General features: G+C 35.4%; 1 non-coding gene across 1 annotated transcript; it reads right to left on the reverse strand.

Annotated features, from left to right (window-relative positions):
- Nucleotides 1–1458: 1458 nt before the first annotated feature.
- On the reverse strand, nucleotides 1459–1565 carry LOC120366659 (U6 spliceosomal RNA). Its single transcript, XR_005581244.1, has one exon. It is a non-coding gene; the product is annotated as a U6 spliceosomal RNA (small nuclear RNA).
- Between the last annotated feature and the right edge of the window lie 23842 nt (nucleotides 1566–25407).

Genomic DNA, 25407 nt, shown 5'->3' on the forward strand with positions numbered 1-25407 from the left:
AATGGCAATTTTTGTAATTTTGCAAAAGTTTCATGGAAAATCATTAGCCATCCATTAGTATAAGGTGAATTACTTTACAGTCCTAATTTGGCTCCTTTGTCTTCTTTTTATTTCATAATGTCAAAAAAATCTTTAGAGGATACCCATTTGGTTTATAATGTAAAATAGACTGCATTGACATGGTTAAATTTTCAGGATCCAGCTGGACACAGTGGCTCATGCCTGTAATCCCAGCAGTTTGGGAGGCCAAGGTAGACAGATAACCTGAGATCAGTTCAAGACCAGCATAGCCAACATGGCAAAGCCCTGTCTCTACTGAAAATAAAAAAATTAGTTGGGCATGGTAACACATGCCTGCAGTTCCAGCTACTCAGGAGGCTGAGGCAAGAAAATCACTTGAATCTGCAAGTTGGAGGTTGCAGTGAGCCAAGGTCATGCCTCTGCACTCCAGCCTGGGTGAGAGAGCAAGACTGCCTCAAAAATTAATTAATTAATTAATTAATTAATTTTCAATACACTCAATTCTTAATAAATGAACAAAATGGCAGGTATCATCACTTACAAACCTATCTTGAGCTTGATGGAACTTACTTTGAGAGACGAATTTAATATTTTTATTTTCAACTTTTAATTCTATTTTTCCATAAACTTTTTGAAGCCTCATCATATGTTTCTATAAATTTCTCCATTTCTTTTAGTTTGTTCAATTTACTGACATAGAATGGTTTATAATATTCTCTCAAATCGTGGCATCAGATTGAGTCTCCTTTTTCACTTCTAATTATTTTCAGCCTTCTCCCTTGCTAGTTTATAAAAAGTTTTCTCAATTTTACCTTTTTCAATAAACTAAGTTTTATTGATTTTTGTATTGGCTTTTGGTCTCTTATTTATTTATTTCTATTCAAAACTTTATTTCTTCTTGTAACCTCAGCATTAGTTTCTTGTTTCTTTTATTGTTCCTTGAGGTATACAGTTAGGTTTTGTACTTAAGATTTTTTTTTTAATGTCGGCATTGACCACCGTAAACATCATTCTCAATGCTGCTTTTGATACATTCTATAAGTTTTGGTGTGTTGTATTTTCTTTCATTTCAAGGTTTCATTTTCTCTTGATTTCTTCTTTGACACATTACTTGTTCAAGAGTATGTTTTTTAAATTTTATATATTTGTAAATTTTAAATTTTTCTTTCTGCTTGATTTCTACTTTTATTCAATTGAGTTAAAAAATTTTAATATGATTTAACCTTCATCAATTTTGGAAGACTTTTCTTGTTACCTGATTTATGATATCAAATAGAGAAGGGCTCATGTACACTTGAGAAGAAAGTGTATTCTTGCGTGGTTGGCTGGAATGTTCTAAGTAAGTCTGTTAGGTTTATTTGGTCTATAGTGTTTTCCAAGTACTCTATTTCTATATTTTTTTCTTTTTAAAAATTTTTTGTTTGTTTGTTTGTTTGCTTTAATATGAAATGCTTCACGAATTTGCTTTTCATCCTTGCTCAGGGGCCATGCTAATCTTCTCTATATCTTTCCAATTTTAGTATGTGTGCTGCAGAAGTGAGCAATCTATTTCTATATTGATTCTGTCTGGATGTTCTGTAGCTGTCCATTTTTTTCTTCAGTTTTGTTAAAGTTTTCTTTATATACTTGGGTGTGCTGCTATTGGGTACATATATGTTTATTATATATTCCTGGTGAATTGACCCTTTTATTATTATGTAATGTTCTTCTTTGTCTCCTGTGACAGTTTTTGACTTAAAGTTTATTTTTTCTAGTATCTGTATGGCTACCTCTGCTGCCTTTTGTTTAATATTTACATAAAATATTATTTTCCATTCTCTCACTTTTGCATATGTGTGCACCTTAATCTAAACTGAGTGTTTTATATCTTAGATACTGTTGATTCACTCTGTCTTTTGAATGGATAAATCAATCAATTTACATTTATAATTACTGATAGTAAAATCCTTACTATTTTAATTGTTTTATGTATGTGTTACAGTTTTCCATCTCTCTTTTCTTCTTTTGCTGTCTCATTCTGTGTTCTGTTAATTTTTGTAGTGCCATGCCTTGATTTATTTTTTTGTCTTCATTTAATTTTATTTTATTTCATGTTCGGGGTTACATGTGTGTGATTGTTACATAGGCATATTGCATATTGGTGGGAATTGGGCTTCTTACATACCCATATTTAACAAAATACTGAACACAGTACCCTATAGGTAGTTTTTCAAACCTAACCCATCTAATGTCCTCCCATTTATCGGAGTCCTCAGTGTCTATTATTTCCACTTTTATGTCCATATGTACTCATTATTTAACTCTCACTTATAAGTGAGACTATTCAGTGTTTTATTTTCTCTTTCTGAGTTAGTTTACGTAGGAGCCACAAGCTCCCTCCATGTTACTGCAAAGAACATTGTTTTATTCTTTATTATGATTGCGTAGTATTCCATGGTGTATACTTACCACAGTTTCTTTATTCGGTCAACTGCTAGTGGACTCTTAGATTGGTTCTATGACTTTGCTATTGTGAATAGTGTTGCAATAAATATATGGGTACTGGTGTCTTTTATGTATGATTATTTCTTTTCCTTGAGTAGATGCCCAGTAGTGCAACTGCTGAATTAAATAACAGTTATATTCTTAGTTCTTTGAGGAATCTTCACACTGTTTTCCATAGAGGATGAACTAACTTACACTCCCAACAACAGTGTATAAGGGTTTTCTTTTCTCTGTATCTATGCCAATATCTGTTGTGTTTTGAATTTTTAATAACAGCTATTCTCATTGATATAAGATGATGTCACATTGTATGTTTTAATTTGCATTTATCTAATGATTAGTGATGTTGAGCATTTTTTAATGAATTTTTTGGCCACTTGTACTTCTTTAGAAAAATATCTGCTCATATCCTTTGCCCAGTTTTTAATAGAGTTGTTTGTTTTTCTCTTGTTGAGTTGTTTGAGTTTTCTGTAGATTCTAGATATCAGTTATTTGTTAGAGGCATAATGTGCAAATGTGTCCCCCATGAAGTAGGTTAACTGTGTTTATCATTTCTTTGTTGTGCAGAAGTTTTTTAGCTTAATAAAGCCCCAGTTGTCTATTTTTATTTTTATCGACTACGCTTTTGTGGTCTTAGTTATAAATTTTTTTTATAGACCAATGTTTATAGAGTTTTTCTTAGATTTTTTTCCTAGCATATTTCTAGTTTGGGGTCTTAATATTTAAGTTTTCATTCATTTTCAGTTGATTTTTTATGTGGTGAGAGAAAAAGAATCCAATTTCATTCTTCTGTATATGATTGTCCAATTTTCCCAACACCACTGGTTGAATACAGTGTCCTTTCCTCATTCTTTATTTTTGTGAACTTTGTCAAACATCAATTGGTTGTAGGTGTGTGACTTCTTTTCTGGGTTTTATATTTTTTTTTCTATTGTTCTATACATCTTTTTTTATACTAGTGCCATGCTATTTTATCTACTATTGCCTTATAGAATAATTTGAAGTTAGACAATGTGATGCTTCCAGATTTGTTCTTTTTCCTTAGGATTGCTTTGTCTTTTTGGTCTCTTTTTGGCCAACTTGAGATGATTTTTTTCTAATTCTAGGAAAAATGATGTTGGTAACTTGATAGGGATTATATTGAATCTGTAGATTGCTTTGGGCAATACGGTCATTTTTGCAATATTTATTCTTCCAATTCACGAGTATGGAATGTCTTTCCATTTATTTGTGTCATTTATAATTTCTCTCATCAGTGTTTTATAGTTATCCTTGTAGAGATCTTTCACCTCCTTGGTTAAATTCATTCCTAGATAATTTTTGTAGCAATTGTAAATGGGATCACCTTTCTTACCTATTTCTGAACTAGATTATTGTTGGTGTGTAGAAATGCTACTGATTTTTTATGTTGATTTTCTGTAATGCCACTTTATTGAACTTATTTATTACATCTAAGAGGTTTTTGGTGGAGTCTTTAAGTTTTTCAAGATAGAATATCATATTGTCAGCAAAGAGGGACAATTTAACTTCCTCTCTTTCCATTTGAATGCCTTTTATTTCTTGCATTTGCCTGCCTGTTCTGGCTAAGATTTCCAGTACTATGTTGAATAGAAGTGGTGAAAGTAGGTATTATTGTCTTGTTCCAATTTTTAGGAAAAATTCTTTTAACTTTTCATCACTCTTTGTGATACTACTTATGGATTTGTCTTATATCACCTTTGTTATTTTGAAGTATGTTTCTTCTATGTCTAGATGATAGCTTTAATCATGAAAAAATGTCAAATTTTATCGAATACTTTTTCTGCATCTATTGAAGAGATCATGAGTTTTTTGTGCTTTGTTCTGTTGATGTGAATCACATTTATTTATTTGGATATGTTGAACCATTCTTGTATTCCTTGTACGAATCCCACTTGATGATGCTGTATTAACTCTTTGATGTGCTGTTGAATGTGGTTTACTAGTATTTTGTTGAGGTTTCTGTATCAATGTTTATCAGAGATATTGGCCTATAGCTTTATTTATTTTTTTTGTTTTGTCCTTGTCCAGTTTTGATTTCAGGGTGAGGCTGACCTCTTGGTTAGGAACATTCCCTACCCCCTTCAATTTCTGAATAGTTTCAAGAGGATTATTATTAGTTCTTCTATGTAAATTTATAGAATTTGGCTGTGAATTCATTCAGTCTTGGGCATTTCTTTGCTGGGAGACGTTTTATTCCTGATTCATTCTTACTACTCATTATTGGTAAGTTTAAGTTTTCTATTTCTTCCTGATTCAATCTTGTACATTGTGTGTTACTGAGAACTTACTCATGTCCTCTAAGTTTTCCAGTTTGTCAGCATATAGTTGTTCATAATAGTTTCTAATGATCTTTTGTATTTCTCTGATATCAGTTGTAATGCCTTCTTTTTCATTTCTGATTTTATCTTAGACTTTCCTTTGTACATCCAGTTAGTGGTTTATCAATTTTGTTTATAATTTTGAAAAGCCAACTTCTTATTTTTTTTATTATTTGTATTTTAATCTCTGTTTTACTTAATTTTTCTTTGATTATTATTATTTCTTTTCTTCTGCTTATTTGAAGTTTGGTTTGTTCTTGTTTTTCTTGTTCCTTGAGAGGCACTATTACATTATTAATTTGTAATCTTTCTACTTTTTAAAAGTAGATATTTATTACTATAAGCTTCCTTTTTAGCCTTGCTTTTGTTGTATTCCATAGTGTTTCGTGTGTTGTGTTTCAGTTTTATTTGTTTCAATAATTGTTTTATAAATTCTATCTTAATTTCTTTGTTGACACAGTGGTCACTCAAAAGAATGTTGTTTAATTTCCGTGTATTTCTATGGTTTCCAAACGTGTAAACACTCTTAACAAAATAATATCAAACTTAATTCAACGGCACATTAAAAACACAATGCATCATTATCAAATGGGATTTATCACTAGGATACAAATATTATTCAGTATACACCAATAAATAAATGTGATATACCACATTAACAGAATAAAGAGAAGGATCATATGATCCTCTGAATAAATTCAGATAAAGCATTTGACACACTCCAGCATCCCTTCATGAAGCAATTCTCAACCAACTGGGTATAGAAAAAATGCCTGTCAACATAATAAGGCCATGTATCACCAATCCACAGCTGTTATTACTCAATCATAAGGAGCAGTACCTTTTTTCTCTAAAATAAGAAACAAGACAAAAGTACTCACTCTCACCACTTCTATTCAACACAGTAGTGGAAGTCTTAGTTATAGCAAAAGGAAAGAAAAGTGCCATCCAAATGTAAAAAGAAGTAAAATTCTCTGCTTGCAGATGACATGATCTTGGATACAGCAAATTCTAAAGATTCCAACAATAAATGCATTGGATACAGCAAATTCTAACAATTCCAACAATAAGTGTGTTGGAAATAATAAACACATTTAGAAAACTAGCAGGATATAAAATCAATATTCAGTAATCAATGTATTTCTAGACACTAACAACAAAATATCTGAAATTAAATTTCTGAAAAATCTTATTTAAACATCATCAAAATAATAAAATATGTAGGAATACATTTAACCAAGGATTTGAAAAAGTCTGTACCTTAAAAATTATAAGATATTGATGAAAAAAATGAAGGATAGACACAAATGAAAAATGTCCTTTGTTCATTAATTGGAAAATTAATGTTGTTAAATGTTCCTAATTCACAAAGTGACGTATGGATTCAGTGTGATTTCTAACAAAATTTCAATGGTGTTTTTCACAGAAATAGGATAAACAATTCTAAAATAAGTATGGAACCACAAAAGACCTCAAATACCCAAAGTAATCTTCAGAAAGAAAAAGCTAGAGTCTTCACACTTCCTGATTTCAAATTATATTACAATGCCACAGTAATAAAAAGAATATAATATTGGAATTAACAACTTACACATAGACCAATGAAACAGAACTGAGACCCCAGAAACAGATTCACACATATGCTATACTATCTTGGTATCATTGATAAGGATACCAAGCTTGCATAATGGCAAAAAGATAACTTTCAATAAATGGCATTGGGAAAAATGTATATCCACATGCAAATTAACAAACTTAGATTCTTCTAACACACAAAAATCTACTAGAAGTAAATTAAAAATGTAAACATAAGACCAAGAGCCATAAAACTTCTGGAAGACATGGGTGGAAAACTTCTTCACAATGATTTGGCAATTATTTTTGGATCCAACACCAAAAACACAAGAAACAAGACGAAAATAAGCAAATGTAGCTACATCAAACTGAAAATCTTCTGCATAGCAAAGGAAACAACAGAATTAAAAAGTAGCATATGAAATGGACATAGAAATGGCCAATAGATACAGGAAATGATGCTGAACTTTACTAATCATCAGTGAAATGCAAATTAAAAGATATTATCTCATACCTATTATAATGGCTGTTGTCAAAAAGACAAGAAATAAACAAGTGTTGGCAATGATGCAGAGACAAAGGAAGCATTTAACACTATTGGTGGAAATGTCCATTGTTATGGTCACTATGGGGAAGAGTATAGAGGCACCTTCACAAATTAAAAACACAACTACCATATAATCCAGCAATCTCACTTCTGCATATATATCCAAAGGAAAGAAAATTAGTATCACACAGAGATACTTTCACTCTTATGTTTATGGCAACTTTATTCATAATAACCAAGACCAGGGAACAAAGTCTTCCAAAATATGGATAGATAAATAAAATAATTGTGAGATACATATATAGAATGGAATATTTTCCCTAAAAAAGAAAGAATTCCTGCAATTTGTAACAATCTGAATAAGATTTGAAGGCATTGTCCTAAGTAAAATAAGCCAGACACAGAAAGGCAAATACTGCATGATCTTACTTTTATGTGGAATCCAAAAAAAAAAAAAAAGAAAAATGAAAGTCAAATGCATTAGAAAGAGAGTAGAATGGTGGTTATTAGTGTCTGGAGGTGAGGGACATGGAGAGATATTGGTCAAAGGGTATAAACAAACCCTACAGTTTTAGGATGAATAAGTTCTGTAGAACTAATTTACAGCTTGGTAACTCTAGTTAACAATAATGTATTATAAACTTGAAATCTGCTAAGAAACTAGATCTTAAGTATTCTCACCACACATAAAGGTAACTATGTGAAATGGTAAATATGTTAATTAACTTTTAATTTTAATTCTTAGTAAAGCAAATTCCCAGTGCCTCAAAATGAAACTGAGGTTACTTAATTTAACATAACACGACTTTAAGATTTTTAAATATTGCAGAGAATTTTGAAATTAAATTTACCTAATTAATCTTACCAAATATTGCCAAAGTCATCTGAAAGAAAAGGCATCTTAGTCAGGTTTCATCATTCTGATAAACCTTTAATTTTAAGTTCAATTATTTGAGCTCTTTCATACAGCTTGATTGGGAAATTTTACTTTAACATGACACATATAAACATAGTTATAACAGACATGCAGACAAAAGCAGATCCAAAAGATTTTTTATTTGCCTGTTTAAAAAAAAAAATCTCTACTTTGGATTATTAATAAATAAAATGTTACAATAAAAGTTGAAAAAGAAAGTTAGCATCCCAGGTCTTCTCAAGATAGACAAGAAGCTGAAGCAGCATATTACAGCTTGTGAGATGTCAATCTGAATAATTTCAAAAAGAAACATATTATAGAATTTAAAATAAAGAAAAAAACTTCTTGCATTAAAAATAACTCAATTTTTTTGGAGACAGAGTCTCACTTTGTCATCCAGGCTGGAGTACAGTGGCACAATCTTGGGTTACTGCAACCTCTGCCTCCTGAGTTCAAGTGATTCTCCTGCCTCAGCTTTCTGCATAGCTGGGATTACAGGCATGCACCACAACACCTGGCTAATTTTCTGGATTTTTCATATAGATGAGGTTTCACCATGTTCGTCAGGTTGGTCTCAAACTCCTGACCTCAGGTGATCTGCCCACCTCAGCCTCCAAAGTGCTTGAATTACAGGCATAAGTCACCATGCCCAGCCAAGAATAACTCAATATTTTTAATGAAGTCTTTTTTTTCAACCAGTTATATGGTTTTTGTTTGAGTGTATTTTTAATACTAAAGTTTAATATAATAAATAGTGCAATTATTTATTATAATTTCCTTAATTATAGCCAATTTAAATCACATAATATTTTTATAAACTACTTTTTTTTACTACCTTATTATGACTTAGACCATTCAAGACTTTATGAACTTGGGTGTTCCTGTGTTGAGTGCAAATATATTTAGAATAGTTAGGTCTTCTTGTTGAATTGAACTCTTTATCATTATATAATGCCATTCTTTGTCTTTTTTTTTTTTTTTTTGAGATGGAGTTTCACTCTTGTTACCCAGGCTGGAGTGTAATGGCGTGATCTTGGCTCACCGCAACCTCCGCCTCCCGGGTTCAGGCAATTCTCCTGCCTCAGCCTCCTGAGTAGCTGGGATTACAGGCATGTGCCACCATGCTCAGCTAATTTTTTGTATTTTTAGTAGAGACGGGGTTTCACTGTGTTGACCAGGATGGTCTCGATCTCTTGACCTCGTGATCCACCCGGCTCAGCCTCCCAAAGTGCTGTGATTACAGGCTTGAGCCACCGTGCCCGGCTTCTTTGTCTTTTTAAATATTTATTTATTTAAAGTCTGTTTTGTCTAAAATCAGGATTGAAACCCCTGCTTTGAACTGATTTCCATTTGCTTGGTAGATTTTTCTCCATACCTTTATTTTAAGTCTATTGCACCTTAGATGGAGCTTGTAAAAACTGCATATCCTTGGGTATTGCTTTTTTATCTAGTTTGTCACTCTGTGCCATTTAAGCAAGTTATTGAGCCTGTTTACATTCAAGATTTTTATTTACATGTGTGGATTTGATTTTGCCATTGTGTTGTTTGCTGGTTAGTATGCCAGTATATTTGTGTAGTTGTATTATAGTGTCACTGGTCTGTGTACTTAAGTGTGTTTTTGTATTGGCTGAAAATGCTCTTTCCTTCCCATATCTAGTTCTTTCAAAATGTCTTTTGGGGCAGGTCTGGTGATAACAAACTCCCTCAGCATTTGCCTATCTGAAAAAAAAAAAAAATCCTCTTTGCTGAAGAAGCTTTGTTTGGCCGATGATATGGTTTTAATCTGTGTCCCCACCCACATCTCATGTTTGGCTTTAATTCCCAATGTTGGAGACAGGGCCCACTGAGAAGTGATTGGATCATGGGGGTGGTTTCTAATGGTTTAGCACCATATTCTTGTATCATTGCTATTCTTGTGATAATTTTCATGAGACAAGATTGCTTAAAAGTGTGTAGCACCTTCTCCCTCTCTCCTTTCCTCATGCTCTGGCCATGTAAGATGCCGGAGCAGGAGGAAGAGATTCACTTTTCACCATGATGGTAAGTTTCCTGAGGCCTCCCAGAAGCTGAGCAGAATCCATTATTTTTCCTGAACATCCTGTGAAACCATGAGTCAATTAAACCATTTTTCCTATAAATTAGCCAATCTCAGGTATTTCTTTATAGCTGTATGAGGAAAAACTAATACAACTGGACATGACATTGTTGGTTGAAGATTTTTTGTCTTTAAGAATGTTGAATATTGGCTCCCAGTTTATTCTGGCTTCTAATGTTTCTGCTGAGAGGTCTACTGTTAGCCTGATATGGTTCCTTTTCTAGGTGGTGTGCCCTTTTAATGTTTTGTTTTGTTTTGTTTTGTTTTTTCATTCTGACCTTGGAAAAATCGAATGATTATGTTTCTTAGAGATAATCTTCTTGTGTAAAATCTTGCAGGAATTCTCTGTATTTTCTGAATTTGACTATTGGTATCTCTAGCCAGGTTAGGAAAGTTTTTATAGATAGTATCCTGAAGTATGTTTTCCAAGTTGTTTACATTTTTCCTGTCCATTTCAAAGATGCCAATGATTCAGATTTGGTCTTTTTATATAATCCTACTTTTCTTGTAGACTTTGTTTGTTCCTTCTCATTCTTTGTTTCTTATTTTTCTCTGACTGTCTTAGTTCAGAAAGCTAGTCTTTATAGTCTGACATTCTTTCCTCAGCTTGATCTACTATGCTATTAATACTTACAATTGCATTGTGAAATTCTTACAGTGTGTTTTTCAGCTTAATCAGATCAGTTAGGTTCTGTATTATGCTATTTTGTCTGTCAGCTCCTGTATAATGTTATTGTGATTCTTAGTTTCCTTGGATTGGATTTTGCCTTTCTAGTGAATCCTAATGATCTTCATTCCTATCTATATTGTGAATTCTATTTCTGTCATTTTGGCCAACTCAGCTTGGTTAAGAACCTTTGTTGGAGAACTAGTGTCATTGTTTGGAGGGCATAAGACATGCTGGCATTTGGGAGACAGAGTTCATGCATTAGTTCTTTCTCACGTCTGCATGTGGGTATTTCTTTAACTGCTGGGCTGGGTTTGTTTGTTTGTTTGTTGTTTTTGAGATGGAATCTCACTCTGTCACCCAGGCTGGAGTGCAGTGGTGTGATCTTGGCTCACTGCAACCTCTGCCTTTCATGTGAAAGCAATTCACTCACCTCAGCCTCCTGAGTAGCTGGGATTACAGGCATTCACCACCATGTCTGGCTAGTTTTTTTTGTTTTGTTTTGTTTTGTTTTTTTTTCAGTAGAGCCAGGGTTTCACCATGTCAGCTAGGCTGGTCTCAAACTCCTGACCTCAAGTAATACACCTGCCTCAACCTTCCAAAGTGCTAGGTTTACAGGCATGCACCACCATGCCTGGCTAATTTCTGTGTGTGTGTGTTGGGGGGGTTGTTTGTTTGTTTTTGTTTGTTTTTATTTTTAGAGAGGGTTTCACCATGTTTGCCAGGCTGGTCTTGAACTCCTGACCTCAAGTGATCCATCTGCCTTGGTCTACCAATGTGCTGGGATTACAGGAATGAGCCACCACATCCAGTCAAACCACTGGGCTGTTTCTGATAAAAATTGTTGTTTGGGGGCACAGTGATTTTCCTGGAGTCCCAGGTCACGCAGCCTTGCCCCATGAGGAGATTTGAGGACTGGAACCTGTGTAGGGAACAGTCTCACCAGTTTTCCATGAGGTGGGTACTCTTCTGGGCATTCAGACAAGCCCCTGGTTCTGCAGACTCTCCAGAGCCTGGAACAGCAAGGGCAAGAGCTGCAAGATGGCAAAGATGGCAACCCACCTCTCCCACTGGCAGTTCTGTCCCAGGAAATTACTGAGATGCTACTGGCTTGATAATACCAGTGGATGGGTGAAGACCCAAGCCACAAAAATCCCCTCTCAGTGAGAATATATGGTACTGGGGACTCACATAACAAACAGTCTGGCCAGGTTTTCTTATAGGGCTGCTGCAGTATGCTGAGGATCTGCTCCAGTCCCTAGTCACCTGGATTTTCCAGTACCTGAAGGTATCAACAATGAAGGCTGCAAAACAGCAAAGATGGTAGCCTGCCTCTCTATCCGGGGAGCTCTGTCTAAGAGAGGTATAAATCTGTTGCCAGTCCAAACACGCTGGTAGGTGTGGTTGGAGACCCTGGTCAGAAGGTCCTACCCAGTGAGGAGGAACGGGATCAAAGACATGCATTAAAAAGCAGTTTGAGGATAGGGCATTTCTTTTCATAGGGCATCTTTGCTGTGTTGGGTGTCTACTTCAGCCACAAGTTTCATCAGACCATCCAAAGCCAAAAGGCAACTTCAGCTAAGGCTGCAATACAGCAAAGATGATCGCCTGCCCTTCCCTCTGGGAGCTGCGTCCCAGGGAGGATTGGAACTGCTGCTACCTGGAAAACACCAGCAGTGATGGTTCTAGACCTTGGTCAGGAGATTCTGCCCAATGAAAAGAAATGAGGTTCCAGGACCTGAGTGAAGAAGCAGTCTAGTTGCCTCTTTGTAGAGATACTACACTATGCTTGGGGGACCACTTTAGTCCCTAGTCAGCTCAGACTCCCAGGAACCTGAAGGCATCAATGGCTAAGGCTATAAAACAGCAAAGATGATAGCCTGTCCCTCCCTCCAGGAGCTCCATCTGAGTGAGGTGTAACACTGATACCCATGGTTGACTGGAGTTCCAAGCCAGTGGGTCTTATCCTAAGAGATGTTATGGAAGTGGAACTGGCAGACCATCACTGCTCAGCCCCTTGGATTCAGCACCTTTTTTAGGGGTATGTACAAGTGTCTAATCTCCCACTTTACTGAAGTTGCAGCCACTTTTCCTAAAAATCCTGGGTATCTAAAGCTTCTAGGGATTCATGTGTGCCTAAGCTGATGCTCTGCCAAGACCACATGTAGCTCTGCATGTCAGACTGAAGGCCCTGGTGGAGTGGGTTTTCAAAAGGATCTCCTTATCCAAGGGTTGCAAGGATCAATGGTTAAAGCATGGGTCCCCGGGGTCACTCACTCACCACTTACCTGGGCAGGGAAGACTTCCCTGGTTTTGTGTTGCTCCCAGGTGGGCAATTATCCAGCCTTGTTTTCTCTGTTCTCCATGGGTCAAGTTGTTTTCTTAATTAATGCCGATGCATGTAACTGGATGTTTCAGTTGAAGGTACTGTATTTACTTGCACCTTTTATTTCTCTCTGTTAGAGTGGCACACACTAGGTGCTTCTAGTCAACTAACCTTGCTAGTAATCTAAAAAAAAAAAAAAAAAAGATAAATAAAATTGAGCAATATTTAGCTATCCTGACTATGAAAAAAGAGAGAGGAACTAACTAACTAATTAAATAAATAAAGAGATTAAAAAGGAGACATTACAACTGACATTGCAGGAATTCAAAAGATTGTTAGTAACAACTATGAGCAAGTATATGCCAATACATTGGAAAACTTAGAAAAAATAAATAAATTCCTGAATACCTACAACCTACAAAGACAGGCCAATAACAAGTAACAGGATCAAAGCTGTAATAAAAAGTCTTTTGATAAAGAAAATCCCAGAATCCAATGGCTTTACTGCTGAATTCTACTAAATATTTTAAAAGAACTGACACCAATTCTACACACTCTTCCAAAAAAAATAAAAAGGAGGAAAGTTAAAAAGCCTCTGCACAGCAAAAGATACAATCAACAAAATGAAGATACAGCCCACAGAATGGGAGAAAATCTTTGAAAATTATCCATTTTATCAGAATATAGGAGCCCAAACAAGTCTATAGGGGAAAAAATCCAATAATCCAATCAAAAATGGGCAAAAATTTGAATAAACATCTCTCAAAAGAAGACATACAAATGGCAAACAAACATAAGAAAAGATGCTCAACATCATTAATCATCAGATACATGCAAATCAAAACTACCATGAAATATAGTCTCACCCAAAATAAAATGGTTTATATCCAAAAGACAGGCAATAACAAATGCTGACGAGAATGTGGAGAAAACGTAAACCTCATACACGGGTGGAAGGAAGCAAATTAGTACAACCACTACAGGGAACAGTTTGGAAGCTCCTCTAAAATCTAAAAACTGAGCTACCATATGATTCAGCAATCCCACTGCTTAGTATATACCCAAAAGAAAGAAAATCAATATACTGAAGAGGTATCTGTACTCCTATGATTGTTGCAGCACTGTTTACAATAGTTAAGTTTTGGAAGCAACCTAAGTGTCCATAAACATATGAATGGATAAAGAAAATGTGGAAAAGAAACACAATGGAATACTATTTAGCCATAAAAAAGATGAGATCCAGTCATTTCCAACAACATGAATGCAAATGGAGATCATCATGTTAGGTGAAATAATCCAGGCACAGAAGGACAAACATTGCATGTTCTCATTATTTGTGCAATCTGATACTTAATAGAACTCATGAGCATAGAGAGTAGAATAATGATTACCAGAGGCTGGAAAGTGTAGTGAGGTCCTCAGAGGGGGAGAGAAATCGTTAATCAGTGCAAAAAAAAATTGGTAAAAATAAATAAGACCCATTATTTGACAGCATAATAGGGTGACCATAGTAAATAATAGTTGTACATTTGAAAGTAATTTAAACAGTGTAGTTGGATTGTTTATAATTCAACAAATAAATGTTTGAGGGGATGAGCACCCCATTCTCCATAATGTGCTTATTTAATGTTTCATGACTGCATTAAAACATCTCAGGTATCCTGTAAATATATACACCTACTACATATGGTACACACAAAAACTAAAACTTATAATTTAAAAAAATTACAAAACTGAAGGTATCACATTACCTGACTTCAAATTATACTACAGAGCTATAGAAATCAAAACTGCATGATACTGGCATATAAAAAAGACATGTAGACTAACAGAACAGAATAGAGAACCCAGAAACAAATCTACGTACCTACACACATTTTTGACAAAGGTGTCAAGAACATACACTGAAGAAAGGGGAGTTTCTTTAATTAATGGTGTTGGAACAACTGGATATCCATTGGCAAGAGAATGAAACTAGATCCCTATGTTTCACCATATACAAAAATAAAAATAAACTGGATTAAATACTTAAATCTAAGACCCCAAACTATAATATTACTGCAAAGAAACATTGGGGAAACTCTCCAGGACATTGATCTAGGCAAAAATTTCTTGAGCAATAATTTGCAAGCACAGGCAACCAAGGCAAAAATGGACAAATGGAATCACAAGATGTTAGAAAGTTTCTGCACATCAAAGAAAACAGTCAACTAATTGAAGAGATAGCCCATAGAATGGGAGAAAATATTTGCAAACTGCCCATCTGACAAAGAATTAATAACCAGAATTTATTGAGCTCAGACAATCCTTAAGAAAAAAAAATCTAAAAATCTAATCGTTCAATTAAAAATGGGCAAAAATCAAAAGACTCTTCTCAAAGTAAGACATACACATGGCAAACAGGCAAATGAAAAAGTACTCTACATCACTGATAATCAGAGAAATACAAATCAAACCTACAATAAGATATCATTTCATCCCAGTTAAAATGTCTTACATCTGAAAGACAGTCAATAACAAATGGGGATGAGGATATTCAGAATTGATAATGTTTGTACTCTATTGGCAGCAATGTAAATTAGTACAGCAACTTTGAAGAATGGTTTTGGGATTTCTCAAAAAACTAAAAATAGAGCTACTATATCATCCAGCAATCCCACTGCTGAGTATATAATCAGGAGGAAGGAAATCAGTATATCAAAGAGGTATCTATACTCCCATGTTTGTTGCAGCACTGTTCACAATAGCTAAAATTTGAAAGTAACCTAAGTGTTCAACAATAGATAAATGGATAAGGAAAATGTGGCACTTATACACAATGGAGTACTATTCAGCCATAAAAAAGAAAGAACCTGTCATTTGCAAGAACATGGATGGAACTGGTGGTCATTGTTAAATGAAATAAAGCTGGCACAGAAAGACAAATGTCACATGTTCTCACTTATTTGTGGAATCTGAAAATCAAAACAATTGAACTCATGGAGATAGAGAGTAGAGGGATGGTTACCAGAGACTGAGAAGGATAGTTGGACGGGGGAGGAGGTGGGAACGGTTAATGAGTACAGAAAAAAAATAATTAGAAAGAATAAATAAGACCTAGTATTGACTAGCACAACAGGCGACTGTTGTGCTATTAAATACTGTTATAGTCAGAATAATTTAATTTTACATTCAAAAATAACTAAAAGAGTATAATTGGATTGTTTTTAAAACAAAGGATAAATTATTGAGGGGATGGATATCCCATTTTCCATGATGATATTGTTATGTATCTCATGCCTATATCAAAATATCTCATGTACTTCATAAATACATACACCTACTATGTACCCACAAAAATTAAAAATAACAAAATAAACTTAAATCCTTTCTGAGAATTCTCCCAAATCCATCATGTACAAACAACCCTAACAAATTTCCTCTTCTCCATCACATATTTGTTCTCTATGTCAGTAATTGCTTATAGCACTTCAAATTTCATACATTTTTTTTATTTATTCATTTATTTACTTGCATATTTTCTGTTTTCCCTACTAGAGCATAAATTCAATAAGGGCAGAGATATTTTCCCACTCACAAATATACACCCAACTTCTGAACATACTTCTGTCGTATTCTAGGCCCACAACTAATGCTTCTTCTGGAATTGAACCAGTGTATCAGTTCAAATGTCACCATAGCTCATCTACCCCGTTAAGAGATAGAACTTGTAGTCTCAGGATCCTTCCTACCCTCACATGCTATGACATTGTGATTTTGTTATTACATTCCATTACATTTCCTAGCCTCTTTGGTGTGAATTTATTTAATTATGTTTATTCAAAAAGAAATTGACCCAAGAACTATGATTGCAGACATATCACCGCTGGGTAGGGAGCCAGAGCTTCCCTGCAGTTAGATATCAACTCTCAAGCTAGAACTTTTATTATTTACTCCCTATTAAAAAACAAGAAAAAGAAAAAAAAAAAAAAAAAAAAAAAAAAAAACAGAAGAAAAGATCATTACCTACCATTTTTTCAGCCACGTGCTGGCCATAGTCACATCCAAAATCTCATTTGATCTCCCCAAATATTTTTTATTCTTCACTGGAAGGGAGATTTTCCTCTAATATTCTCCAACTGGTTAATTATCCTCTGGATAGAGCCCCATTCAGAAATGTATGAATCCAATCTTTTCTCTTTTAAGGGAAAAGACACGGAGAAGAAAATTTGTTTTCATATTTGTTCTCCATGGAGATAGATGGCTGGATGCTGACATATTCCAGGAGTCTGTGACTATACCCAGTCAAAGTAAAGCTGTGGCAGCCCATTGGAGCTTATGAAGTACTTTTACCTGTAGTTCTTATCACAGTCCAGTGAGATAGATGGCCTGAGCCTTATCATCCCCATTTTTAAGTTGAAAACACTGAGGTCCTGGAACCATGAGATTTTAACAAGCAAAAATAATAACTACCTTTTGTTGGTTATGTATTCTGCTAGACACTTTAGCCTCAATTGAGCCTCACAACAACCCTAGAAGGTATTATCAGATGCTTCATTGCACAGATATGAAAACTGAGGCTCTGATAAATGAAGTAACTTGCCAAAGCTCACACAGCTACTAAGCTACTAAGCTAGGACACCATAATGTGCCTAATACTAAACCCCATGTTTTGTTTTGTTTTTTTTTTTTTTAATTTATTGCATTTTAGGTTTTGGGGTAGATGTCAAGAACATACAAGATTGTTGCTTATTAGCACACATGGCAGTGTGATTTGCTGCCTCCCTCCCCTTCACCTATATCTGGCATTTCTCCCCATGCTATCTCTCCCCAACTCCCCACCCCCACTGTCCCTGCCCAATTTCCCCCCACAGACCACAGTGTATGATGCTCCCTTCCCTGTGTCCATGTGTTCTCATTGTTCAACACCCACCTATGAGTAAGAACATGAGGTGTTTGATTTTCTGTTCCTGTGTCAGTTTGCTGAGAATGATGGTTTCCAAGTTCATCCATGTCCCTACAAGGGACACGAACTCAACGTTTTTGATGGTTTCATAATATTCCATGGTGTATTTGTGCCACATTTTCCCTGTCCAGTCTATCATCGATGGGCACTTGGGTTGGTTCCAGGTCTTTGCTATTGTAAACTGCGCTGCAATGAACATTCGTGTGCATGTGTCCTTATAGTAGAACGATTTCTAATCCTTTGGATATATACCCAGTAATGGGATTGCCGAGTAAAATGGAATTTCTATTTCTAGGTCCTTGAGGAAGTATCACACTGTCTTCCACAATGGTTGAACTAGTTTACACTCCCACCAACAGTGTAGAGTATTCCTATTTCTCCACATCCTCTCCAGCATCTGTTGTCTCCAGATTTTTAATGGTCACCATTCTAACTGGCATGAGATGGTATCTCAATGTAGTTTTGATTTGCATTTCTCTAATGACCAGTGATGATTAGCATTTTTCATATGTTTGTTGACTTGATGTACGTCTTCTTTTGTAAAGTGTCTGTTCATAGCCTTTGCCCACTTTTGAATGGGCTTGTTTGTTTTTTTCTTGTAAATCTGTTTTAGATTTTGCAGATTCTGGATATCAGCCCTTTGTTAGATGGGTAGACTGTAAAAATTTTTCCCATTCTGTTGGTTGCCAATTCACTCTAATGACTGTTTCTTTTGCTGTGCAGAAGCTGTGGAGTTTGATTAGGTACCATTTGCCTATTTTGGCTTTTGTTGCCAATGCTTTTGGTGTTTTGGTCATGAAGTCCTTGCCTATGCCTATGTCCTGAATGGTTTTGCCTAGGTTATCTTCTAGAATTTTTATGGTGTTAGGTCTTATGTTTAAGTCTTTAATCCATCTGGAGTTAATTTTAGTGTAAGGTGTCAGGAAAGGGTCCATTTTCTGCTTTCTGAACATGGCTAGCCAGTTTTCCCAACATCATTTATTAAACAGGGAGTCCTTTCCCCATTGCTTGTTTTTGTCAGGTTTGTCAAAGATCAGATGGTTGTAGATGTGTTGTGTTGCCTCTCAGGCCTCTGTTCTATTCCATTGGTTTGTATCTCTGTTTTGCTACCAGTATCATGCTGTTTTGATTACTGTAGCCTTGTAGTATAGTTTGAAGTCTGGTAGTGTGATGCCTCCCGCTTTGTTCTTTTTGCTTAGAATTGACTTGGCAATGCGGGCTCTCTTTTGGTTCCATATGAAGATTAAGGTGTTTTTTTTCCGGTTCTGTGAAGAAGGTCATTGTTAGCTTTATGGAGACAGTGTTGAATCTGTAAATTACTTTGGGTACTATGGCCATTTTCACGATATTGATTCTTCCTAACCTTGAACATGGAATGTTTCTCCATCTGTTTGTGTCCTCTCTTATTCCATTGAGCAGTGGTTTGTAGTTCTCCTTGAAGAGGTCCTTTACGTTCCTTGTTAGCTGTATTCCTAGGTGTTTTATTCTCTTTGTAGCAATTGTGAATGGCAGTTCGTTCTTGATTTGGCTCTCTTGAAGTCTGCTATTGGTGTATAGGAATGCTTGTGATTTTTGCACATTGATTTTGTATTCTGAGACTTTGCCTAAGTTGCTTATCAGTTTCAGGAGATTTTGGGCTGAGACCATGGGGTCTTCTAGATATGCAATCATGTCGTCTGCAAATAGAGACAATTTGACTTCCTCCTTTCCTATTTGAATACCCTTTATTTCTTTTTCTTGTCAGATTGCTCTGGCTAGAACTTCCAGTACTATAATTGAATAGAAATGGTGAGAGAGGGCATCCTTGTCTAGTGCCTGATTTCAAAGGGAATGCTTCCAGTTTTTGCCCATTCAGTATGATATTGGCTGTTGGTTTGTCATAAATAGCTTTTATTATTTTGAGATACGTTCCATCAATACCTAGTTTATTGAGGGTTTTTAGCATAAATGGCTGTTGAATTTCGTCAAAGGCCTTCTCCGCATCAATTGAGATCATCATGTGGTTTTTGTCTTTGGTTCTGTTTATGTGGTGAATTATGTTTATAAATTTGCATATGTTGAACCATCCTTGCGTCCCTGGGATGAAGCCTACTTGATCATGGTGGATAAGCTTTTTGATATGCTGTTGCAATCAGCTTGCCAGTGTTTTATTGAAGATTTTTGCATCTATGTTCATCATGGATATTGGCCTGAAGTTTTCTTTTCTTGCTAAGTCTGTGCTGGGTTTTGGTATCAGGATGATGTTGGTCTCATAAAATGATTTGGGAAGAATTCCCTCTTTTTGGATTATTTGGAACAGTTTCAGAAGGAATAGTACCAGCTACTCTTTGTATGTCTGGTAGAATTCAGCTTTGAACCCATCTGGACCTGGGCTTTATTTGGGAGGTAGGCTCTTAATTGCTGCCTCAACTTCAGACCTTGTTATTGGTCTATTCAGGGTTTCAACTTCTTCCTGATTTAGGCTTGGGAGGATGCATGTCTCCAGGAATTTATCCATTTCTTTCAGGTTTACTAGTTTATGTGCATAGAGTTGTTTGTAATAATCTCTGATGATGGTTTGAATTTTTGTGGAATCTGTGGTGATATCCCCTTTATTGTTTCTTATTGCATCTATTTGATTATTTTCTCTTTTCTTTTTTTAAATCTGGATAATGGTCTGTCTATTTTGTTAATCTTTTTGAAAAACCAGCTCTTGGATTTATTGATTTTTTGGAGGTTTTTTTTTGTGTGTGTGTCTCTATCTCCTTTAGTTCTGCTCTGATCTTAGTTATTTCTTGTCTTCTGCTAGGTTTTGGGCTTTTTTGATCTTGCTCCTCTGTTTCAATTTTCACAATAGGGTGTCAGTTTTAGATCTCTCCTTGCTTCTTATGTGGGCACTTATTGCTATATATTTTCCTCTAGAGACTGCTTTAAATGTGTCTCAGAGATTCTGGTATGTTGTGTCTTTGTTCTTGTTGGTTCTCACATGCAAGGTTACACAGAGGCTCAAAATAAAGGGATGGAGGAAGATTTACCAAGCAAATGGAGAGCAAAAAAAGGCAGGAGTTGCAATTCTCATCTCTGATAAAATAGACTTTAAAGCCACAAAGATCAAAAGAGACAAAAAGGACATTACATAATGGTACAAGGATCAATGTGACAGAGGGAAGAGTAAAAGGGACTTTGTCTTGCAGCTTGAAAACCTGCTTGGTCATGGTAAGGTAGAACACCAAGCAGACTCCTGGGGTCCCGGATTTCAGGCCCTGGCTTCTGGAAGGCATTTCTGGACCTGTTTTGGGTGAGGGTAGAGCCCCCTCTGCCCTGAAGGGAGGGACTCAGGACTGGCAGCAACTACCACAAGCTGACTGAAGATCCCTTGGGCCTTGAGTAAACATCAACAGTAGTCAGGTAGTACTCACCAAGGGCCTGGCGTGGTAGTAGCCATGGAGAGAAATGCCATTGATTGATGAAATGGGAAAGAAAAGTGAGAAAGACTGTCTTGTGGCTCATGTGCCAGCTCAGTCACAGTAGAATAGGACACCAGGTATATTCCTATGGTTTCCAACTCCAAACCCTGGCTCCAAGACAGCATCTACAGACTTGCCCAGATCTGGAAGGAACTTACAGGGAGGGGAACATCACACACTGGGGCCTATATGGGGGTGGGGGGTAAGGCAAGGGGTAGCTTCAGGAGAAACACCTAATGTAGATGCTGGGTTGATGGGTGCACCAAACCACCGTGGCACATGTATACCTATGTAACAAACCTACATATTCTACACATGTATCCTAGAACTTAAAGTATAATTTTTAAAAAGTTTGGAAAAAGAAAAAAAAATCCTCCAGAGAATGATGCAATAATTAAGTGGTTAATTTCCTGAATTTTACTTTTCATTTAAATGTGTAGAGATGGCCTGACCTTTTTTAGCCCACCTAAGTTTTTTCTATGCTAAACTTTACATTTCCTGTTAGAATATCATTTGGGTTCTGTTGAAAAAACTGTTCAAAGGATAAGGATTTTTACTGCCAATCACATATATTAAAAACGGTAACTTTATAAATATTTAAAATCAAAGTGAATAAATATGTAAGAGCTCCAATATGTTGGCAGCAGACTTTTTAATGAAAACCTTATTGACCATGGGAGAGTGACTTGACATATCTAAAGTGCTAAAGAAAAAAAAAGCTTTTATCCTGAAATAGTATATCCAGCAAAATATCTTCAAATGTGATAAAGAAACAAATTCATCAACAACAGAACTGTGCTACAAAAAATGCTAAAGAGAGTCCTTCAATCTTAAGTAAAAAGCTATTAATGTGCAATAAAAAGTCATTTAAAGGTACAAGCCCCACTGGTAATAGTAACTGCACAGAAAGACACATAATACTATAACACATTAATTGTGGTGTGCAAACTACTCATATTTTGAATAGACAGAATAAAAGATTAACTGATCAAAAATAGGTAAAACAAATTTTCAAGACATAGACAATATAATACAGTATACATGGAAACAACAAAAAGTTGAGAGACAAATTAGAGAGCTTATATTAGTTTTCTCTTCACTTTGTTTATGCAAATAAGTTAAGTTGTCAACAGCTTTAAAAAATAGGTTATGAGATATTATTTGCAAGCCCCAAGGTAACCTCAAATCAAAAAAATACAACTAAAACACAAAAAATAAAGAGTAAGAAATTTAACATAGTACCAGAGAAAATCACCTTCACTAAAAGGGAGACAGCAAGGAAGAAAAGAAGAAAGAGAGGACTAAAAATCAACCAGAAATCAACTAATAAAATGGCAGGAGTAAGGTTTTACTTATAAATAACAACGCTGACTGTGGTAGACTAAACTTTCCAATAAAAAGACATATAGAGTGGCTGAATGTATGAAAAACAAGACTCAACAATCTATTGCCTGCCAAAGCCATACTTCACCTATAAAGACACACAGACTAAAAATAAAGTGATAGAAAAAGATATTCCATGCAAACAGAAATGAAAAAGGAGCAGGAATAGCTATACTTACATCAGACAAAATAGATTTCAAGCCAAAACTATAAAAAACAGATGCAGATTGCTATACAGTGCTAAATGGAGTCTATTCAGCAAGAGAATAAACGATTGAAAATATATATATACCAACCACTGGAGGTCACAGATATATAAAGCAAAGATTATTAAAGGTAAAAAGGGAGATAGATCTCAATACAATAATAGCTGGAGACTTTAACACTTTTAATATTGGATAGATCATCTAGACAGATGATCAACAAAGAAACACTGAACTTAAGCTACATTATAACCCAAATAGACTTAATAGATATTTACAGAATGTTTCATCAAACAGCTGCAGAATGCAATTTTGTCTTGTCAACACATGGCTCATTCTCAAGGATAGACCACATGATAGGCCACAAAACACGTCTTTAAAAAGTCAAAAAATAAAAATAAAATAAAATCGAAACAAGTATTTTCTTTGATTAGAGTAGAATAAAACTACAAATCAATTACCAAGAAAAATTTAGGAAATTATGCAAACATATGGAAATTAAACAATATGTTCCTGGATCACCAGTGGATGAATAAATAAATTAAGAGGAAAATTTAAAAATGTCTTGAAACAAGTGAAAATGGAAGACAACATAACAAAACCTATGAGATACAGCAAAATCGATATTAAGGGGAAAGTTTAGAGCAGGTGTCCCAAACTTTTTACACAGGGGGCCAGTTCACTGTCCCTCAGACCATTGGAGGGCCGCCACATACTGTGCTCCTCTCAATGACCACCAATGAAAGAGGTGCCCCTTCCTGAAGTGCGGCGGGGGGCCGGATAAATGGACTCAGGGGGCCACATGCGGCCCACTGGCCATAGTTTGGGGACGCCTGGTTTAGAGCAATAAGCACCTACATCAAAAAAGTAGAAAAACTTCACATAAACAACCTAGTGATGCACCTTTAAAAACTAGAAAAGCAAAAACCAAACCAAACCCAAAATAAGAAGAGGTAAAAAAAATAAAGATCGTAGAAGAAATAAATGATATTGAAATTTTAAAACTACAAAAAAAATCTATTAAATAAAAATTTGATGTTTTAAAAACATCTCTCATTTTATTCATTTGGATCTTCTCTCTTTTCAGCATGATACTGGTACCAAACAGATATAGAGACCAATGGAACAGAACGGAAGCCTCAGAAATAATGCCACACATTTAAAACCATCTGATCTTTGACAAACCCAACAAAATCAAGCAATGGGGAAAGGATTCTCCATTTAATAAATGCTGTTGGGAAAACTGGTTAGCCATATGCAGAAAGCTGAAACTGGACCCCTTCCTTACACCTTATACAAAAATTAATGCAAGATGGATTAAAGACTTAAATTGAAGACCGAAAACGACAAAAACCCTAGAAGAAAATCTAGGCAATACCATTCAGGACATAGGCACACACAAAGTCTTTATGACTAAAACGGCAAAAGCAATGACAACAAAAACCAAAATTTATAAATGGGATCTAATTAAACTAAAGAGTTTCGGCACAGTAAAAGAAACTATCATCAGAGTGAACAGACAACCTATAGAAAGGGAGAAAATGTTTGCAATCTTTCTATCTGACAAATGACTAATATCCAGAATCTACAAAGAACTTAAACAAATGTACAAGAAAAAAACAGCTCCATCAAAAAGCGGGCAAAGGATATGAACAGACACTTTTCAAAAGAAGACATTTATGCAACCAGCAAACATGAAAAAAAGCTCATCATCACTGGCTATTAGAGAAGTACGAATTAAAACCACATTGAGATACCATCTCATGCCAGTTAGAATGGTGATCATTAAAATGTCAAGAAACAACAGACACTGGAGAGGATGTGGAGAAATAGGAATGCTCTTACACTGTTGGTGGAACTGTAAATTAGTTCAACCATTGTTAAAGACAGTGTGACAATTTTTCAAGGACCTAGAACTAGAAATACCGTTTGATGTAGCAATTGCATTACTGGGTATATACCCAAAAAAATTATAAATCACTCTACAATAAAGACACATGCACACATATGTTTATTGCTGCACTGTTCATAATAGCAAAGACTTGGAATCAACCCAAATGCCCATCAATAATAGACTGGATGAAAAAAATGTGGCACATATACACCATGGAATACTACATAGCCATAAAAAAGAATGAGTTCATGTCCTTTGCAGGGACATGGATGAAGATGGAAACCATCATTCTCAGCAAACTAACACAAAAACAGAAAACCAAATACCTCATGCTCTCACTCATAAGTTGGAGTTGAACAGGGAGAACGCACGGGTACAGGGAGGAGAACATCACACTCTGGGTCCTGTCAGGGGATGGGGGATGAGAGGAGGAATAGCATTAGGAGAAACACCTAATGCAGATGACAGGTTGATGGGTGCAGCAAACCACCAGGGCACATGCATACCTATGTAAAAATCCTACAAGTTCTGCACATGTATTCCAGAACTTAAAGTATAAAAATAAT

The sequence above is a fragment of the Saimiri boliviensis genome, chromosome X, assembly GCF_048565385.1.
Source record: "Saimiri boliviensis isolate mSaiBol1 chromosome X, mSaiBol1.pri, whole genome shotgun sequence".
Classification (NCBI taxonomy): Eukaryota; Metazoa; Chordata; class Mammalia; order Primates; family Cebidae; genus Saimiri; species Saimiri boliviensis.